This window comes from Solanum tuberosum, unplaced genomic scaffold, assembly GCF_000226075.1.
Source record: "Solanum tuberosum cultivar DM 1-3 516 R44 unplaced genomic scaffold, SolTub_3.0 scf00365, whole genome shotgun sequence".
Lineage (NCBI taxonomy): Eukaryota > Viridiplantae > Streptophyta > Magnoliopsida > Solanales > Solanaceae > Solanum > Solanum tuberosum.
The window spans coordinates 29,236-47,598 of NW_006239290.1; the positions used below are offsets into that span (position 1 = coordinate 29,236).

An 18,363-nucleotide genomic window follows, 5' to 3' on the forward strand; every position below is an offset into this window, starting at 1 on the left:
GTAAAACTCCTTGAGGAAGGAGAGGAGTAAATTATTAAAATGGTCATGATAATGAGGTAAGTGCTTTGAAAGAGCACTATGACATAACACTTCATAAAACATTGGCAAAGGTTCAGGTACCTGAAAATTATGAAAAATAACGAGATCTCGATAAGTTATGTCGTATTGGAATCAAGTCAAATGACCGTCGACGATATATTTGATATGAAGTAGCACTCAATGCTATAAGTGGTTACGAGGATCTTAAATTCAAATCTGTCATATAATGTGGACAGATAAATGATTGGCCAAATAAAATGCACTATTCAAGTATATTTTGTTTCACTTAGAAAAGTGATGTTTTTTAACTTATAGTTCACAAATCAAAATATATGTCAGTGGGGTACAAATGAATCATTGTGAGAAAGTATAACCGTAAGATATAAAGTATTGTTTGTGCCTCGGGGCATAAAGGGTTTTCGCAGAAGTCCTGATGTTATTAAATGGAGATATGTTCTCCAGTGGTGGATGCAATGAGACTTATTTCAGTATGGCAATAGATGAAATACTTGAATATGTATAATGACTGATTATCATGTCTAACTAGACGATGAAGGTTATATGAAAATTCCTGAAGGATTTAAAAGGTCTTAAAACAATTCCATTGAGTACCCAATGGTTCTGAGATTGCTTAACACAGAGAAATTATCTTTTCAACCTCATGAAAATGGTTAAAAATGCCATGTATTAGTGCAATTCCTGCACTTACATATTGTTGGTTATGCAAATGCTAGAAGATTATTTGATATTTATATAAAAAGTTGTGTGAGGGGATTGTCATATTATCATTCAAGTTATAACAAGAAACTAACAAAGCAAGTGACTCAACACATAGAAGATATGTGATTTTTTTTGCGAAGAAAAGACGAGCTTCAATAAAATTGAAATGATCAATCTCCGACTCAGAAATAATTTGATTATGTAGATGCAAAATATGTATTTGATCCGCATAAAGCTCGATCGCAAATGGACTATTTATTTATATATGGAAGCACAACAAAATCTTGGCATTCAAAGTATCAAATCATGCAGAAATAATATTGATCTATAAAGAAAGTCAGGAGTGTATTTGATTGAAAATCATGATTTATCATATTCAGAAAATATGTGATTTTCTTTTGAAAAAGATATTCTATCCACCATATACGAAAATGATATATAGCTCAATTGAAGGGAGGATACAATCAAAGGAGATCGGACAAAGTATATTTCACCAAAAGTCCTTTTCACACATGATCTTCAACAAAATGGTGAGATAGACGTTCAAAGATCCATTCAAGTGATAATCTTGTAAACTTATTCACTAAACATTGCCAACATCAATATTTGAGAAGTTGTCATACAAGATTGAAATGCATTGTTTCCGAGATATCAAGTAAAGTTTCTATCAGGGGGAGAAAAATACGCGTTGTACTCTTTTCCTTAACCATGGTTTTATCCCAATTGGATTTTTCCTGGTAAGGTTTTTTAACGAGGCAACATTCAAAGCGTATTAAAAGATATGTGTACTCTTTTTCCTTCACTAGGATTTTTTCCCACAGGGTTTTTTTCTAGTAAGGTTTTAACGAGGCATATTATCTATGGACATCCAAGGGGGAGTGTTATAAAATAATATATTGTGGATGTCCACTACATCAAGAAGTTACTCCATTACTTTCCTCCATTATGAAGATAACCATAACCTCCATAACCTCCACCTTTATAACCATTATTCTTGTAACCTTTCACTTCCATAACCTCCCCCATTATATTCATGTTAATGTCATGTTTATGACTAACCTTTTGTATGCCTCTATGTTACACTATAAATAGAGGCATAAGGGTTCATATTGTATACACTTGAAGATTTGGTGAACACTTGAAAGAAATAAAGTTATCTCATATTGTTCCTCTTGTCTTGTATTCTTCTTGTCTTCATCTTTATATTGTTCTTTTGTTCTTAAGTTTTACAACAGTGTTTGCCAAATTTTTTTGAGTGTTAAGTGAAGAAAAAAGAGTGAGACAGAGGACTATTATATAGCAATGAAAAAATAATCCCCCCCCCCCCGCAACCCCACCCACCCCAATATGATAACTAATATAGACATTTATTATTTTTTTCCCTATATTATCCTTGAGAATATATTTAATACCAATTGACGATATGAGTTCTACTATGAAGAATAAAAACAATATAAAATATATTAAATATTTTTAAAAAGTTAAAAATAAAATTGTCCTCTAGCTAAAAACCAAAGAAGAAAATTTTGAAAAAATTTAATTTATTTGACTGATTTTTTTTAACTTACTTCTTCATAAATGTCTATAATATAATTGTTTCAAGATTGTAATTTGAGGAAAGTCAGTTATTATTATTCTGTAAAAATAATAATTAAAAAGATGGACTGCATATTGCATATTGTATTACTTATAAGGAATTTATTTAATTTAAATAGTTTTGGTCAAAGATAACAAAGATTATCATAATCTAGTCACTACATATTTATAATTTAAATAATAAAGTAATTTTATTTACACGTGTCAATATTTTTCACACATACCAAATTTTTTTTCTCTCTTTAAACCTCGAAAAATTAATCACTTTCTAAAAAATGTAAGTAAAAGTTTAATTTCTTAAAAATATTAATTATTGTGTGTCCTTAAAAAATTTAATTTCATTATATTCGAGATTATAAATTACTTTTTCTCTCAAGATAAAATAGATATATCTAAGAGTATGAATTAATTGTTAAGCAACAAAAACTGATTTAACTGAAAATACAATAATTCACAAATCAAAGAACATAAAAGTATAATACTGTTCTGACGTGATACATATAATATAATTTATTTGCCAAAACTCAGCTGCTTTTTTTTCCCCCATTAAATATAAGATAAATACAAAAAATAAATACACTTTTGTTACAAAATAGAATAAATAATAGTAGAATTTTCACTTGTGATGTTGATTTCGGTAGCTACGTAGTTGTTTCCTTGTCCCTGCACAAAAAAATAGGGCCAAAAATAAAATTTAATATATAGTGTTGGATCGGTTATGAATTTGATCTAACTTAGTAACTTTGATTTAAATTTTGAATTTATAATAAAATATTTATTAAATATGTATAAATTATTAATTTAAAATTTCAAACAAATCAACTTCAACTTCTGATTTCGTCTCTAGTCTCTATTGATTCAATAATTTATTTATTTTTTAAAATTTTGATTTTCCACCCGGCGTCTAGTACCCATATTGAAGTTCGACTGAATCTGAATTTGTGCTAAAAAATCTCACATTAAAAAGTAAAATACTTTCTAATAAATACGACTCCGTATCAACAATAAAATTGTTATATAGTCAAACAGAAAGAATGCTTAATTCATTTAATTTGCTGATTGATTTCTCTTGATAGATGACATGTGAACACTGCCAATTTTTTCGATGACTATATTTCAACATAACATATAATTTTAACTTTTTTGGAAAAAGAAGTTATATATATGTAGCTTCAACGAGAAAATCATATTATATTGGTTGGTATGATTTAGACATTTCCAAAAAAACTTAATAATACTTCTTTTAATAAGTTTTTCTTTGCAATAAAAATCGAAGAGTGTCATTTAATTACTAAAACATCAAACTATATCAAAGTAATTTTAAAACCCATAATTATCTAATATTTTATAAGTATAAATAAGTTGAAAACTTGAAATTAAACAAATTATAACTATCGATTTATCCACACCATTAAATATGAAAATCAAGCTTAAAATGAAAGAAAAAAATAAGCCCCACATAATCACAAAATTGCTTCAAATAATACTTGAAATGAAAAAGATTACTAGTAGACTGGTAAAGACACAGGTTAACGGTGTGTTGCCTGCTAAGTGCTAACTCTCAATTATAGAATAAGAAAAAATAAAATAATTAGCTTTTGAACACTTAAATGGATGCTAATTTATGTGTACGTAAGATTTTTTCTGAAGCTAGCAAATTCAAATGTACAACCAATATTGCAAACAATCCTAAAAAGTTGAAATTACCGCATTTAAATTCTGAAGTCATCTCAAATATAAATATGTACTAGCTAGAGTACATGACCAGCCACATATATATATAATGACTTCTAGAATAAAACCAATGATTTTTGCTTACCTGAGAATTTTGATGACATTTTTATTTTATTACACATTTTGAAGTTCGAAATTTGCTGATGCGTTCATAACTGGTGCTAGTGATGGTGTCTGAGGAGCTTCATGCTCATCGACGTTAGTAGTGATACGACTGCTCCGATAGCAGCATAAGTACCACCACCATGCTATGGTTACAATAGTAGAAACAATGACAAATTTGAGAGCTACCTTAATTGTAATGTGGAAGATCAATTCCATGATAGTAATAGTAATAATTTATAAGTGAAAAATGTTATTAACACTCAATTTATTTATTTTTAGTACATATGAGTTGGGTTTTTATAGGATCTCCGATAAAATCCCAAATATGTACTAACAAAATCTATGACAAAGGTTATGACGAAATGTTTATGGCTGACAAGGTTATTGACGAAATGTTTATGGCTGACTACTAACAAAATCTATGACAAAGGTTATGACGAAATGTTTATGGCTGACAAGGTTATGACGAAACGTAGCAAACAATGAAACTTTGACTATCATTTTTTAAAGTATAAGTTTTTGAATGGCTGCAAAATACATTTGTATTATATTAATTAAAACAAAAATGTAGCATATGTTGGACCTCTGCTAGCACGGACACCTTATATCTAGTGATTAGTATATGCGTCGTCAAAATTTATACAATCTAATATATATTAGCATGATTTAGTATTTTTAAATTATGATCATTTTCATTATGACTTGTTAATTTGTAATATTTGTTTTTACGCGATTTTCATTATTATTAGTTTTGTTGGATATTTTAGAGTCATTAATCATATCATATTTTGTGTTATTTTTTTAAGAAACACCTTAAATAGTTGTATTTTTTAGGACTAAAGAAATATTTGAAGTACAAGTAAATTATATGTTTGTATGAATACTTTATCGGAAAAATCCGAAACAATCCGAAAAAACCCAAAAAAATCCAAAAAAACCCAAAAAAATCCAAAAAAACCAGAGGTTGAAAAACCCGAATTTTATTAGTTTGATTTGATTTATAAATTTAAAAATCCAACACAAATGGTTTGGTTTGATATTCTAATAATTCTAGTTCGCCTTCTCTTATGTCACACTCACATATTAGGAAAAAAAAGATGGAGGAAACCTCGTGTACAATCAACTATCCAAGTCAAACAAATACATGGAAGGATTTTTTTTCAAACCTCTAAAATCAACCAACACATCCAAAAAAAAAAAAAAGAACAGTAAATTAGAAAAGATTGAAATTATATAATATTTGAATTAAATTAGAAGGGCATAAAATGAGTTGGAATCTTATTGACCTGTTTTGCTCCATGAGGAATTTTGTAGGAAATTTACAAAAATCCTACTAGTTTAGAAGTTAATTATCTAGATATACTCTAGTTTGTAATATTATAAATTTTGTCAAATTTTGGCGCGTCTAAATACGTGTATCTCGGGATATATATAGTTAAAATTAGGTGTAATTTATTTTAGATACAATATATCCAAGTAGATTCACATATATCTGAGATACATAACAAATCTTGCTCGTCACTCTCATATGTATCTAGTATCTCATATATATAAGAATCACACTAAATACATATATCTGATTAGCATGTAAATATTCTCTTTGAAATTATAAAAACCTAAGTAAATTTAAATTTATGTTTTTGGTGTCATGTGATCCTAATTTTACTAAGATATATCTTGTTTGTTTCCTAATTTAAACATCCATCATAGTGTATCTGATTTGATTTTGCAGTTTATTTATCAAATTGCTCAACTGTTATGTAATTATACTGTTATAGGTTGCTCGGGGATAAAACTAGTAAAGTGTTTGTTAAGGATTCAAATTTTGAGATCCAAAAATATTTTAATAGAAATTTTATAATTTTAATTTCACTTGAAACAATTTTGAACATTATAAAAAATAAATACAAAATTTAAATTAAAAAAGAAAAAAAGAAAAAAAGAAGAAGAATCAACTTTTTATTAGAAATATTTAAGAATTTTGAATTAAACAACTCAAATCTTTATATAAATAAATAACTCTTTTACAACAATATAAAAAATAATGTGTTGCAAAAGTACAATGCATGACCACTTACTAACTAGAATTAATCCTCCTTTTATAAATAATAATATTTCCTGCTAAATAACATCATTTTTTTACTCATTTTCCACCGAATCAACTCACCGGAAAAATATGTGGAATAATATAAGAATTAAGCTTTCTAATTTTTAAAACAATTACATTTTTTTTAGGGACAAGGGTCTGAAAATATCTCAACTTTGGTCGAATTTGCTGTTGCGATACTAAACTTTCATGAGAACTTATTACCTTCCTAGACTATTTAATACCGTATTTTAAACATATATATTTGCCCACGTGGACATAAAAATAATGCAAAATTATAAATAGTAATGTGTCCACGTGGACACATTACTATTTATAATTTTGCATTATTTTTATGTCCACGTGGGCAAATATATATGTTTAAAATACGGTATTAAATAGTCTAGGAAGGTAATAAGTTCTCATGAAAGTTTAGTATCGCAACAGCAAATTCGATCAATATTGGGGTATTTTCCAGACCCTTATCCCTTTTTTTTTACACCAATTCAATTTAAAATTTTGATACCTCAGCTAAAAGTACCGCAGTATCCTCAGCTAATAAAAAATGACCACAAAATCAAAGTAGATACCTCAATTTTATCCACATTTTTTTTTTTACTATAACAGAAAAAGAATATGAAAGTGACTTACAATTTATGTCAAACTTTTTGTTATGAAAGATGAAAGTGACTGAATTTATTGGTTCTAATATACCCCTCAACTTTGATATTTGGAGCTGATATGCCCTTCGTTATGAAAGTGACTCATACATACCCTTACCGTTATACAAACGGCTCACATATACCCCTACCATTACAAAATGAGCTCACATATACCCTTCATTTTAACGGAAGTGAAAAAAATTAATTTTAAACTTATATTTTTACTTTTATTTTTTTTTAAAAAATCATTTAGGGGTATATAGGATTCTTCTAGAAAGTTCAAGGTATATTTCAATTTTTTCATACATAAATTATTTTTTGACTTCTTTGATTTTCATTATTTTAGTTTCTTATTCTTATTCTTATTTTATTTTTTCTTTCATTCCTTAGTGTAAAGAAAAAAATTTAAAACTATTGTTTTGTGGCTATATTATAATTTAAAACAATTTTTTTTTTTCTATAATGTAATTAATTTTTGTATTTGAAGAAAAAAAAATTGGTCATCTATAATAAGTTTTACAAGAATATTAGTGAAACATAAATAAATTTGACCATCAAAATATAAATCCAAATTAGCCATTGAAACAAAAAAAATATGTTTGAGGAAGATTAAATATACCCGTATGGGATTATAGTTTTTTTTTTTTTTAAAAAATAAAAACTTAAACTAAATTTTTTATTTTTCATTTCCGTTAGAGGGAAGGGTATATGTGAGCCATTTGTATATAAGTAGGGGTATATATGAGCCACTTTCATAACGAGGGGTATATCAGCTCTAAATGACAAAGTTGAGGGGTATTTTAGACCCTTTTCCCTTTATTTATTTCTAGAAGCCATGATTTTAATATGTCAATTTTTGGCATTAGATAAAAAGTTTCAGGATATATCGTCTTTTAAATGATTTGAATAATTTTTTTTAACGAGGTTGTGTCCCATATATTGAATTATATTATTATTATTTTATTTTATTTTTACCCTTATTTAGAAGAGGGAGTTATAAAAGACGAACACAGCTCCAAAAAATTGTTCCAAATTTAATTTAAGTTGTACTATGTTAGGACTCACTTTATTCAACAAGTATTAAGCTCCAAAAAGTTATTCCAAATGTAATTTAAGTTATACTATGTTAGGGTCCATTTTATTCAACAACTATTGTACTAGCATTGATTACATTTAAGTTGTACTATGTTAGGGCCCACTTTATTCAACAACTATAACAGCATTTAAGTTGTACTTGCCGTGTAACTTTTACTTTTCAGATGCCTTTTCCTTAACAGTGTTCTTTTTCCCCTGCAAACTATGTGTATACCGAAGCACTTGCCACTTTTTCTAATACCCAAATGACCACTCTATGTGAAGTGTACTACAAACTTGGCTTTATTTGATTGGACGTCATTTTTTTTGTTATTTTTCTGTTGACACGCGTATTTGCACTATCATCTCACCAATGCTCAAAACACTCACCAACCAACATTAGGTTCATTGCTTCACAACTTCAACCTTCAAGATGGATCTTTGAAGTTCACTTTCTTCTTCATTGACTCTTTCAAATTCAAGTTTCTTAATTGTATTTTGTGGTAAGTTTTTCTCGACTCTTTCTTTCTTAATTTTGTTTTTTTTTTTCCTTCAATTTTTTTAGAGAATATAATGACATGAAGTTTACAGATGTGACCATTTTTATTTGCCCTGATCCATTTGTGGAAAGGAAAATTGCATGAAAATGACTATAAACAAAATAGTAATATTTAACAACCATCCAAGCAAGTTGTTGATGAAGATGGAGATACTCTTGCTCAAATTTCGACAAACATTCATCATCTGAATCAAATTTTGGTATTTAAGTTGTCTGTATACGATCATTATCAGTTGTATTGGTTAATGAATGCTCACCGAATGAAATAATGCATTTATTGCAAATGATGTACCTTTACATTTGAGTTTTATACATGATCAATGTAAATATTTTTTTGCACTATCAGGTTAGTAGATTTACATTAACCTTCTTGATAAAATGTGCTACCTACCATCACATGTAAAAATTATTTACGTTACGTTGACAATGTATATTATTTATTAAACTCTTACGTTTTATTGTGCTTTCTATTCTGGCTTTGAAATTTAGGGGCTAAGAAAAAGGTTGGGATGTTCATTGATCAACTAATTTGAGATATTAGACGATGATATTGATGTAATGAAATTGGAAGATGGTGTAATTCAAAACATTGTAAAGTCTCTGATTTGTATTCATAAGTTGCAATCCTTGATTGTTTTTCATTGTATTGAGTTATTTTTCATAATGTTGTCAATTTTGACAAATCTACACTATATACATACTTGGTCACCCATGGAAGAAGTTTGGAAAGATAATGCTTTCTCAAAGTTTTTGTTTCATGTGTTCATATTAGTTAGATACAATTGATAATGTTAAAAATATTTTTCATCTGATTAATCCAAAAAAAAATGAACATAATAAAATCTAGCAAATAAGTAATAATGTTGACGCTAGAAAAAATTTGAGAAATGAGAGAGTAATAAAATGTTTGGGTAATGGAAGAATCCTATAAGACTATTAATTTAACGCAGAAACGAACTCTTTTCTTTAATCTTGAGTTTGTTGCTCAAGAGTAGCTACTAACTCCTAAACTTTTTTGTATTATATGTGAAATAGGAGTAGTAATTTGAGTATGCAATATATAATAATATTTTGTTAAGAGTGCTGTCATACTCTTCTTATAGAGTAATATAAACTTCATGTTTTCTCTTTTATTTGTAGCATACTATTCTTTCATCAGAATTTTGTGTCATGGTCATTAATGGATTCCTTGTGTTTTGCTTATTGCATTTGAAGGTTTGGCAATGAAATAGATGAAAAAATGGAGGTTTTGCTTGGTCCAAGTATGAGCTCTAAAATGTCTGTGATATCTTTCGCAAACATTTTTAGCTAATTTATTCTCACATTCATTTTTTTGTAATATTTTTTACTCTTTCCATGTCCCTCAATAGAAGTAAAACAAACATTTATTTTGTATTTCAGGAGAGGCAATTTTGTATATGAGATGTAGGTGAGACGAAGAGAAGCCGACATTTTTAGTATGAGCTCTTTTTACGTCCCCAGATCAAGAAGCACAAGGATAGGTAGAGCATGAGCTCTTCAAGACTAAGTTGTTGTATTATATGATAAATGTAATAAAATGATTTTCTTAGTGGTTTATACAACATCAAGGTAATATTATGTTATTCAAACTTAAGGTTTGATTTGATTGTGAACTGTGGGCGGCTCAAAGTAAGAAATGAACTTTTTGATTTAGAACTACCTAACTTCCATATTTGAATGTGTAGCAGCCATTAAAAAAATATCGGTTGAGTGCTTATAACTTTAAGGTGGAATAGAATTACACGTTCATAAAAAAAACTAATGGTAAAGCTTGCCAATTGTAAATCAAATATGTACACTGGTCGGTACTGACATGTGCAGCCTTTGGTATTTTTATACATATGTTTAGAAAACACTTGCCTAAATTTCCATTTTACAAAAATAGGAGAATTGATAGTAATCTCAATTTCAATTGAATTTTAGTTAGCATTATTTTTGCACGTATTGTAACAATATTATACCAATGTTGTACAGAGAATCCTTAATTTACTCATTTTAATTATAATTATAATTCGTGCGATGCACTGGCGCCCTCTTTCTAGTCATTGAATAATTATAACAGTTGATCTTCTGTTAACTTGCCGTACTCTCAGATTTGCAGTATGCTGCTTGTCTAGATTAATGGTTTTTTCCCCATAAGATGGGACTTCGTGAAAATTATTCATCTGAAAATCACCTACAAAATACTTCTTCAAATTTAATCAATAAATGTTCTAATTTTTTTTATAATAACTTTGTGATATTGTATTACACTTTTGTTATGAACTTTTACTTATTTGGTAAGATGAATAAACAATTAAAACTTCAACTTCATCTCATATGGACAACTGGCCCTAAATTTCATATGATTTATTACCATGGTTCACAAGTCAGATCATCAAAATATTTATGGGTAAAATTTGTGTATACACCAATCCAATACATGTGTGTCATGTGTTTGAATTTTATTGTTCATTTTATTTAACCTTACTTAATTAACCCTAGATCATACCCATGATCCCAATTATCCAATTTAGGGTTGTTTTCACTATAGAATCTATAACAAAACTCTTCACCATCAATATTCACCCATTCTATTACGTTCTACGGATCGAAAAATGGATTCGGGAAGTGCAAAGCTTACCTTTAGCCTCAAGAATGGTGAAAAACGAGTGACACATCTGTTAAGAAAACAATAATTGACATAGTGAATTTATCATTTTACCCCTATTAATTATGAAGTAGATGAATTAAAATTTAAGATTTAATATTTCCATTTTTATAAATACTTGAAAAAAACAATTAATAAAGTCAAGTAATTAGTATTATAATGAGTTTGTTATTCAAAATGTTAGATGATTATTTCACTTTGTTAAGATTAAAAAGGTGGTTTAATTAGTTTAGTTGATTTCGTATCATATTGTTGGAATCCTTTAATTTGGACCTTTCATCCAATCCCTCTCTTCTTTTTTTTCTATTTCTCTAAATAAAAAGAACCATTTTGAACCGAATCTCCTTTGAATTATTTCGCCCTCCCTCTCAAAGGCTACAAGAGAAATGGTTTTGGTAATCTTCTTTGTTTCTGTCATTTAGAATCTTGTTTGTTTGGGTGCTTGCTGTTGTTCTGTACATTATTTTCTTATGATTCTTTGTTTTAGCTTTAGCTCTTTTTCTTTTGAATTTATCAATATGCTGTTTAGTTTAGTTTATGTTTCGATCATCCAATTGAAGTCTGAATATATATATATATGTTAGTCCTTTGCATTTCATGGCTATCCACGGAAGAAATGGCTTCTAATTTGGGATTAACACAATTTTAATTCCAAAAGTTAATTTCCATGTTAAAAGTTTTTTGTTTATGAGGTTTCACATGCTTGCTAAATGATACTCCTTTCTTCCGTTCCTAATTACTTGTTCATATGTTTTTTTTTTTAGTTGTTTGTCCATTTTGACAAATCAAGAAAGAACAAAAAAAAAAAATTCCTACTGTATCCTCAATTAATTACATTGAAAAATGTAATTTTTTTTGAAAATCTTAAGTTTTTTTCTCTTTTTAAAAGGGAAAATTACATGAATTGGCAAACATTACTATATTATTAGTTAAAGAGGGTATAGTTTAATTTTATTACTTGAGTGGTTACAATTTCAATTTTTTTGCCATTAATTATGAGACCCACATTTCATTGTATATCCAACTAAGAAAATCTTTATCTGCCTTTGTATATAACTTTATACAACTAAATTTCATCTCTCCTAATCACATTCCTCTTTTCTCTCCTAAAAACACTCTTACAGTTCTATTTTGAAATATGAAATTCCCCATCTCCGTTGTTTCTACTCTTGTCACTGCTGTTGTTGTTCTTGTTCATAAATTCTTTCGAAAAAGAATTTTGTCGTTAGGGTTTATTACTCATGCGTGAAAATGATGAGGGAACTTAATCGGCCTTTTATCGTCGATGATTCGATTGCTTTTCAAATTGATTCTAGGATTAAGGACCAATGTACCCGATTTGTGTATTTAAGGAATAAAAGTTCTTATCAGAATTGGTAAATTTGTGTATATTTTTTTGTTATTCTTTGTACATATACATAATTGTGACTGATTACTGTATATACATAATTATGTTGAATCGCATTTATATATTTGTATATGTGGATCACATATTCATTATACGTATATACATATTCATACATATATATTTGTATATATAAATCATATGTGTTCATTATATGTATATACATATTCATCTTCACATACATATACACTTTATATTATATACAAATTCAACCATCTATATTCATATTCAAATATTATCCTATACATATATAATTCTAATATGCATATGGAACATATACTTTCTATGATAAATTCATGGTATAAAACGTATAATATTTCATATGTATACAAAATAAAACATATAATTTTTTTTCCTTTTAATGGAGCTTCTTCAATATGATGAATCTTATTATTATGGTGTTATTATTGTAGTAGATGTCATTAAAAAAATCTGTTAGCATGAATAATGGGATTCATTATTATTTCTGTTACCATATTTAGCACTCATATATTCATTAATTAAAAGTAGATGATTTGTATACTTTTTTAACAAATAAATTAGGATATGACAATTGTATATTATTATTTCTGTACTTTAGGAATGAATTACGAGTGAATCAATGTATTATTTTATGTGTATATTACTTATGGATGAATTAATTATTCATTTACTAGTTATTTCATATTCTATCTTATATATACATAAATCTTACATATAATACATATAGATTTCTTCATTATGTATATATGTATTAGTTATACAGGCTCTTGCATTGTCAATCAAATGTTATATTAATTTTATACACAAATAACTTATTTTCTATTGGAAAAATTACGCGGTTAAGCAAATTTATACTACTTAATTACTCATCATAGCTATAGATTGCTATATTACCACTCGCGACTAACATTATACAATAATTACGTGGGTTGACTTCTAGTTTGTATAATTAGTCACGTTTGTATATGTATAATTTGCCAGAATATATAAATACATATGTATAATATACAATTATCTAATCGATAGACATATACAATTCACCTTTCTCCCACTCTCTGCCCTCTCTCCTCCCTCTACCAATCTCACTCGCTTCTCTCCTCCCTCTCCCAGTCTCGCTTGCCATATATACAGATGCATATGTATAATATTCAATTATCTAACCGATATACATATACAATTCACCTCTCTCCCACTCTTCTCCCTCTCTCGCTCGCCTCTCTCCTCTCTCTCCAGTCTCGCACGCCTCTCTCTTTCCTATAACATGTAGCTACGAATTGTAATTATCAAACTATAGCTATGGAGAGTAATTAGGCTATATGTGAAAGTTCCTCTTCTTTCTGTTACCATATTTAGCGCTCATATATTCACAATCTATACAATTACTTTGTATATGACAAACAGATTTAAACAAATAATGCTCTATAGCTATAATTTATCTAATTACGCTCTATAACTATAGTTAGTTTGCTATGTAAATTCTCATTCGTATATCCTAATTTATTTGTTAAAAAAATATACAAATCATCCACTTTTAATTAATGAATATATAAGCGCTAAGTATACTTTATATCTTTCACTTCCTTTGCTGATGTGCGCTGCTTCCACAGATGGTTAATTTCCTTAACCCATCTACATAAATTAAAACGTTAATTAGTGTCCTTCTGTAACTAACAAAATAATAAAAAAATTATAAGTGAAGTATAAGTGATGTGTAGTTGATAATTGACATATGATTTATTACATAAAATTTAAGGAATATTTGACCCCTAGTCTTACAACATAAATGAAATATACTCCGATCGATTTAAGTTTGAGGGTGTCGTGGGTCAAGTTCAATGCAGGGGTGGATTTAGGAGGTCTTATGGGTCATGGTATCACGTGACACTGCTTCTTCGAAAAAAATTACTAAATAGATAGATACGATTAAAAGGAAAAACAGATAAAACGGATATATTCACGGATGGGATACCCCTTAAACAAAATTTATGTGTAGCTCAATTGGTTAGACTTGAGAATTCTGTAGCTTGTGTTTCTCTGAGTTGCTTAAAATAAATGTATACAATCATATTAAATGTTTATTCGTGAAAAATAGTTTGAAAAAAATGAATGCAATTATAAGAAAGTGGCGAGGTCAAAATAACCTTGATCTCGTCATGGCAGCTTTATGATTATTAAATTTGAATAAAAATTCAAAAAAAAAAAAAAATTCAGGAAAAACGTTTCCAAAGCAGCGAATTTAATTTTTATTTTTTTAAAAGTAAAACGCTTTAAAAAAAGATAAAATTTTTAAGTTGCTAACTTAATAGTAATGCTGATATTCATGATAATATAAATCATCTCGATCTTAACTCTTGAGCCTTAATCCTTAATCTTTGTAATATACAATAAAATCTGCCCAACGCTTTGGTTTTATAGAGTCCAATTACTAGTTTTATGAGTTTTACTACTTAGAACCTTTTTCATTGTAAAAAGGTGGGCCCAACACGTATTGCGGTGGTAATTTGGTGTCTGTGTGTTTTTGTAGAATAACTCTAACTAGAGAATTTATGTGGGATGTTAAGTTGAGTTTTTGGTCAACTTCAAATGATCATAACTATTATTTCAGGATGAGTTAGGTGTGTTTCCAGATATCGTAGGAAAGATTTTGGAATAATCTTTCCAACGCTGCCGAGTTAGCGCGATTCCGAATTCGTATGAGTGAGATATGTCCATTTGAAATTGGGTTGTTCAAATAAGGAAAGTCTAATCTGAATTTTAAAAGGACATTATGGTCTTTTCCATATCCCATGACTTAATTTCATTTTTTGGTAATTAATTGGGATCTAAACTGATAGGATTCAGATTATTATGACCAAAAAATAAAGGAATTCTCTCTTCTTCTTTTTTCAAAAATCAATAATGAATGGAATGGACTTAACATGTCCCACTTGGAAAGCAGCCTCAACAATCCCGAGAGATTCTATCTTTTTTACTACATGAAATGAAACGGTTATTTGTGTACGCAATTTTTTAAGGTGTATTTTTATTTATAAATTTAAAATTTTATAAGTTGTGGAAATTATTAAAATTATCTAACACTCTGTTTGGATCATTGTTATCTATTATTTCTTAATGTACTGTATTGTATTGTACTATATGATAGATACAATGTTTGGCTAGACTGTATTGTTTGTTGTTGTTTAATAATATTTTTATTGTTTGGTTTGATTGTATATGCTTAATTATAATTTATAAATTTACTAAAATATCCTTAATTATTCTAGGGTAGGAGGTTTGACTAGAATTAAATAATTCAGGGTAAAGGGTAAAATAGTATTATGAAATATTATGTAGGATATAATTGGAAAAAAAAATTAAGTAACAATGGGAACACACCAAATCGGTTGTTCCATAAAATGGGGATTTTCATTGTTACGTAACAATGAAATTTAACAATACAATACAATACAATACATTTTAAGTAACCATCAAAACAAACATTGTAGGTATGGTAATGATACAATACAATACATTGGGTAACAATGACCCAAACAGAGTGTAAATCAATGTAAAAAATAAATATCAAATAACCCATATTAGCATTAGTATTGATTTGAGGTTTATTAGAGTTAATAATATCTACGGATTATAATTTTTATTGGATCATTCAAAATTTTAAGTCCCATTAATGAAATAATATGTTAAAAGATACTTTAAAAACTATGAATAATATAAGAAATATTTATAAATTATATGAAAATAAATACTTTTATGTATAAGTCAATGTAAAATTGCTCAACGGCGGCTTGTTAATTAAGAGAACTTGATAACTCATTTAAATTTATATATTGAAAAAGAATCATTAAATAAAAGAATTTAATTAAAAGCAAATTTAGAATTTCTAAAATATAGGGGAGTTGATCTCTAATTCTCTGGATAACTCAATGTTCAACGAAATGAATTGATTAAACTTGTTATAAATTGTAATGCAAGTATCAACAAATAATATTACATGGAAAATGTGTGGTGTATTCAAAAGACAAGAAAGAATGAATGGTTTATTTGCAAGCAACAAATATTTTTGTTAAATAAAAACCAAATACATATTTCCTTAACCCATCTACACAAATTAAAACATTAATTAGTACCCTAGGTATAATTAACAAAATAAAAAAAATTAGAAGTGTAGTTGAGAATTGACCAAGCTGTTTGAAAAGTCATCGGGTAATTGAGTTTTGATTGTTTTTCATTTCGGGGAATCTAAAGGATCCTATAGTCAGTGGTGTACTCTCTTGGATTGTTGTTAATTAGGATCGTCACTTAATTATATAAATATTGAATTTAATCTTTCAAAAATATAATAATTAATAAAGAAGCAACAACATTAATATGTAAATCTCTTGGGTTGATGTTAAATGAGGTTGATACCCAATAATACTCATTATTTTATCGCAAAAAGAAATAACTGGTTTTAAAAAATCGATTCAAGTTTAAGAGAAAATCACTTTTTAAAGGAGTAGCTACTTAATTTTTTAAAAGAAATTAAGAAAACTTAACTTAAAGATTTTGAACAAAATTAAGCCTAAAAGTTATGAGAAAAATGATTCAAGGTTCTTATTTACACTTCAAGAAGGTTTTTAAAGCATTTAAAGTGTCCACTAACATACGATTATCCCACGACTTGAAAAATTATTTTATTTGACTAACTTTAAAAAATAGTTAATTAAAGAATGATCCTTTTAAAAAGTCAATTGAAAAGAAATGAACTTGAACACTTGAAACAATTTTAGAAGGAAAACAAATTTTGTTAAAAATTTCTAAGTAAAGAAAGCTAATTAAATGAAATTATTCAAATGGAATAAATTATCATAAATAAAAATGGTTCATCTTTAAGGAATTAAATTAAATTAATCAAAACATTTAGAGTTAGAGTTAAAACACATTCAAATAACAATTAAAGAAGAAAATATCCAGGTCTAACAAAATGCCCAAAAAATGGACTATTGGCCCAAAATCCAGATGTTGTCTTCCTGGGCTGGGTTTGGACCCTCAGCTGCTTCCACACTTGTGCTTTGGCCCATGTATACCAGTGTATACAATCTGTTGTATACTTTCTGCATAGTCTGTATATCAGATGTATACAGCCCCTGCTTCTTATTATGAATCATTACGGAAATCAAGATAAGAAAGGTCATTAAATAGATACTTATAACCAGAATGAAACGTAGCTAATTAACTAGGAAAGGCAACTAGAAATGACTATACGGTAACACTCGGAAAATTTCTAACTTAAGACCTGAATTATTCTACAACACGTTGCAACTCTACCCTTAAAATCTGAATTGTTTGTCGTAAGTATATGAGCTTGAACCGGGTGATGTCCTACTTGCTCATGGCTCATGTGTTATAAAGTCCTTTACCAAGTGTATCAAGAGTATTGATCTAGGGTCATAAGGGACGTCAAACATCAAGCCAAGTTCAAAACATTTATATTGGCTAAGTTCTCACATGAGTTAATATAAATGTCAATTTCAAAAATTATATCAGCATATAAAGATTCATTAATCGATATTGCAAACAACAAATATTTTTCTTACATGAAAACCAAATACATTATCACATTAATTAATTAAAATACATTAATAGAATACATATCACATTAATTAATTAATATACATTAATAGAATATCTTTCACTTCTTTCCTAATTTGTTGATCGATGTGCGCTGCTTTGATAGATTATTTCCTTAAC

General features: G+C 27.9%; 1 long non-coding RNA gene across 1 annotated transcript; it reads left to right on the forward strand.

The window, feature by feature from the left end:
* Window positions 1–8,360: 8,360 nt before the first annotated feature.
* LOC107063497 (uncharacterized) lies at window positions 8,361–8,902 on the forward strand. Its single transcript, XR_001475376.1, has 2 exons — window positions 8,361–8,519; window positions 8,608–8,902. It is a non-coding gene; the product is annotated as an uncharacterized lncRNA (long non-coding RNA).
* Window positions 8,903–18,363: the final 9,461 nt, after the last annotated feature.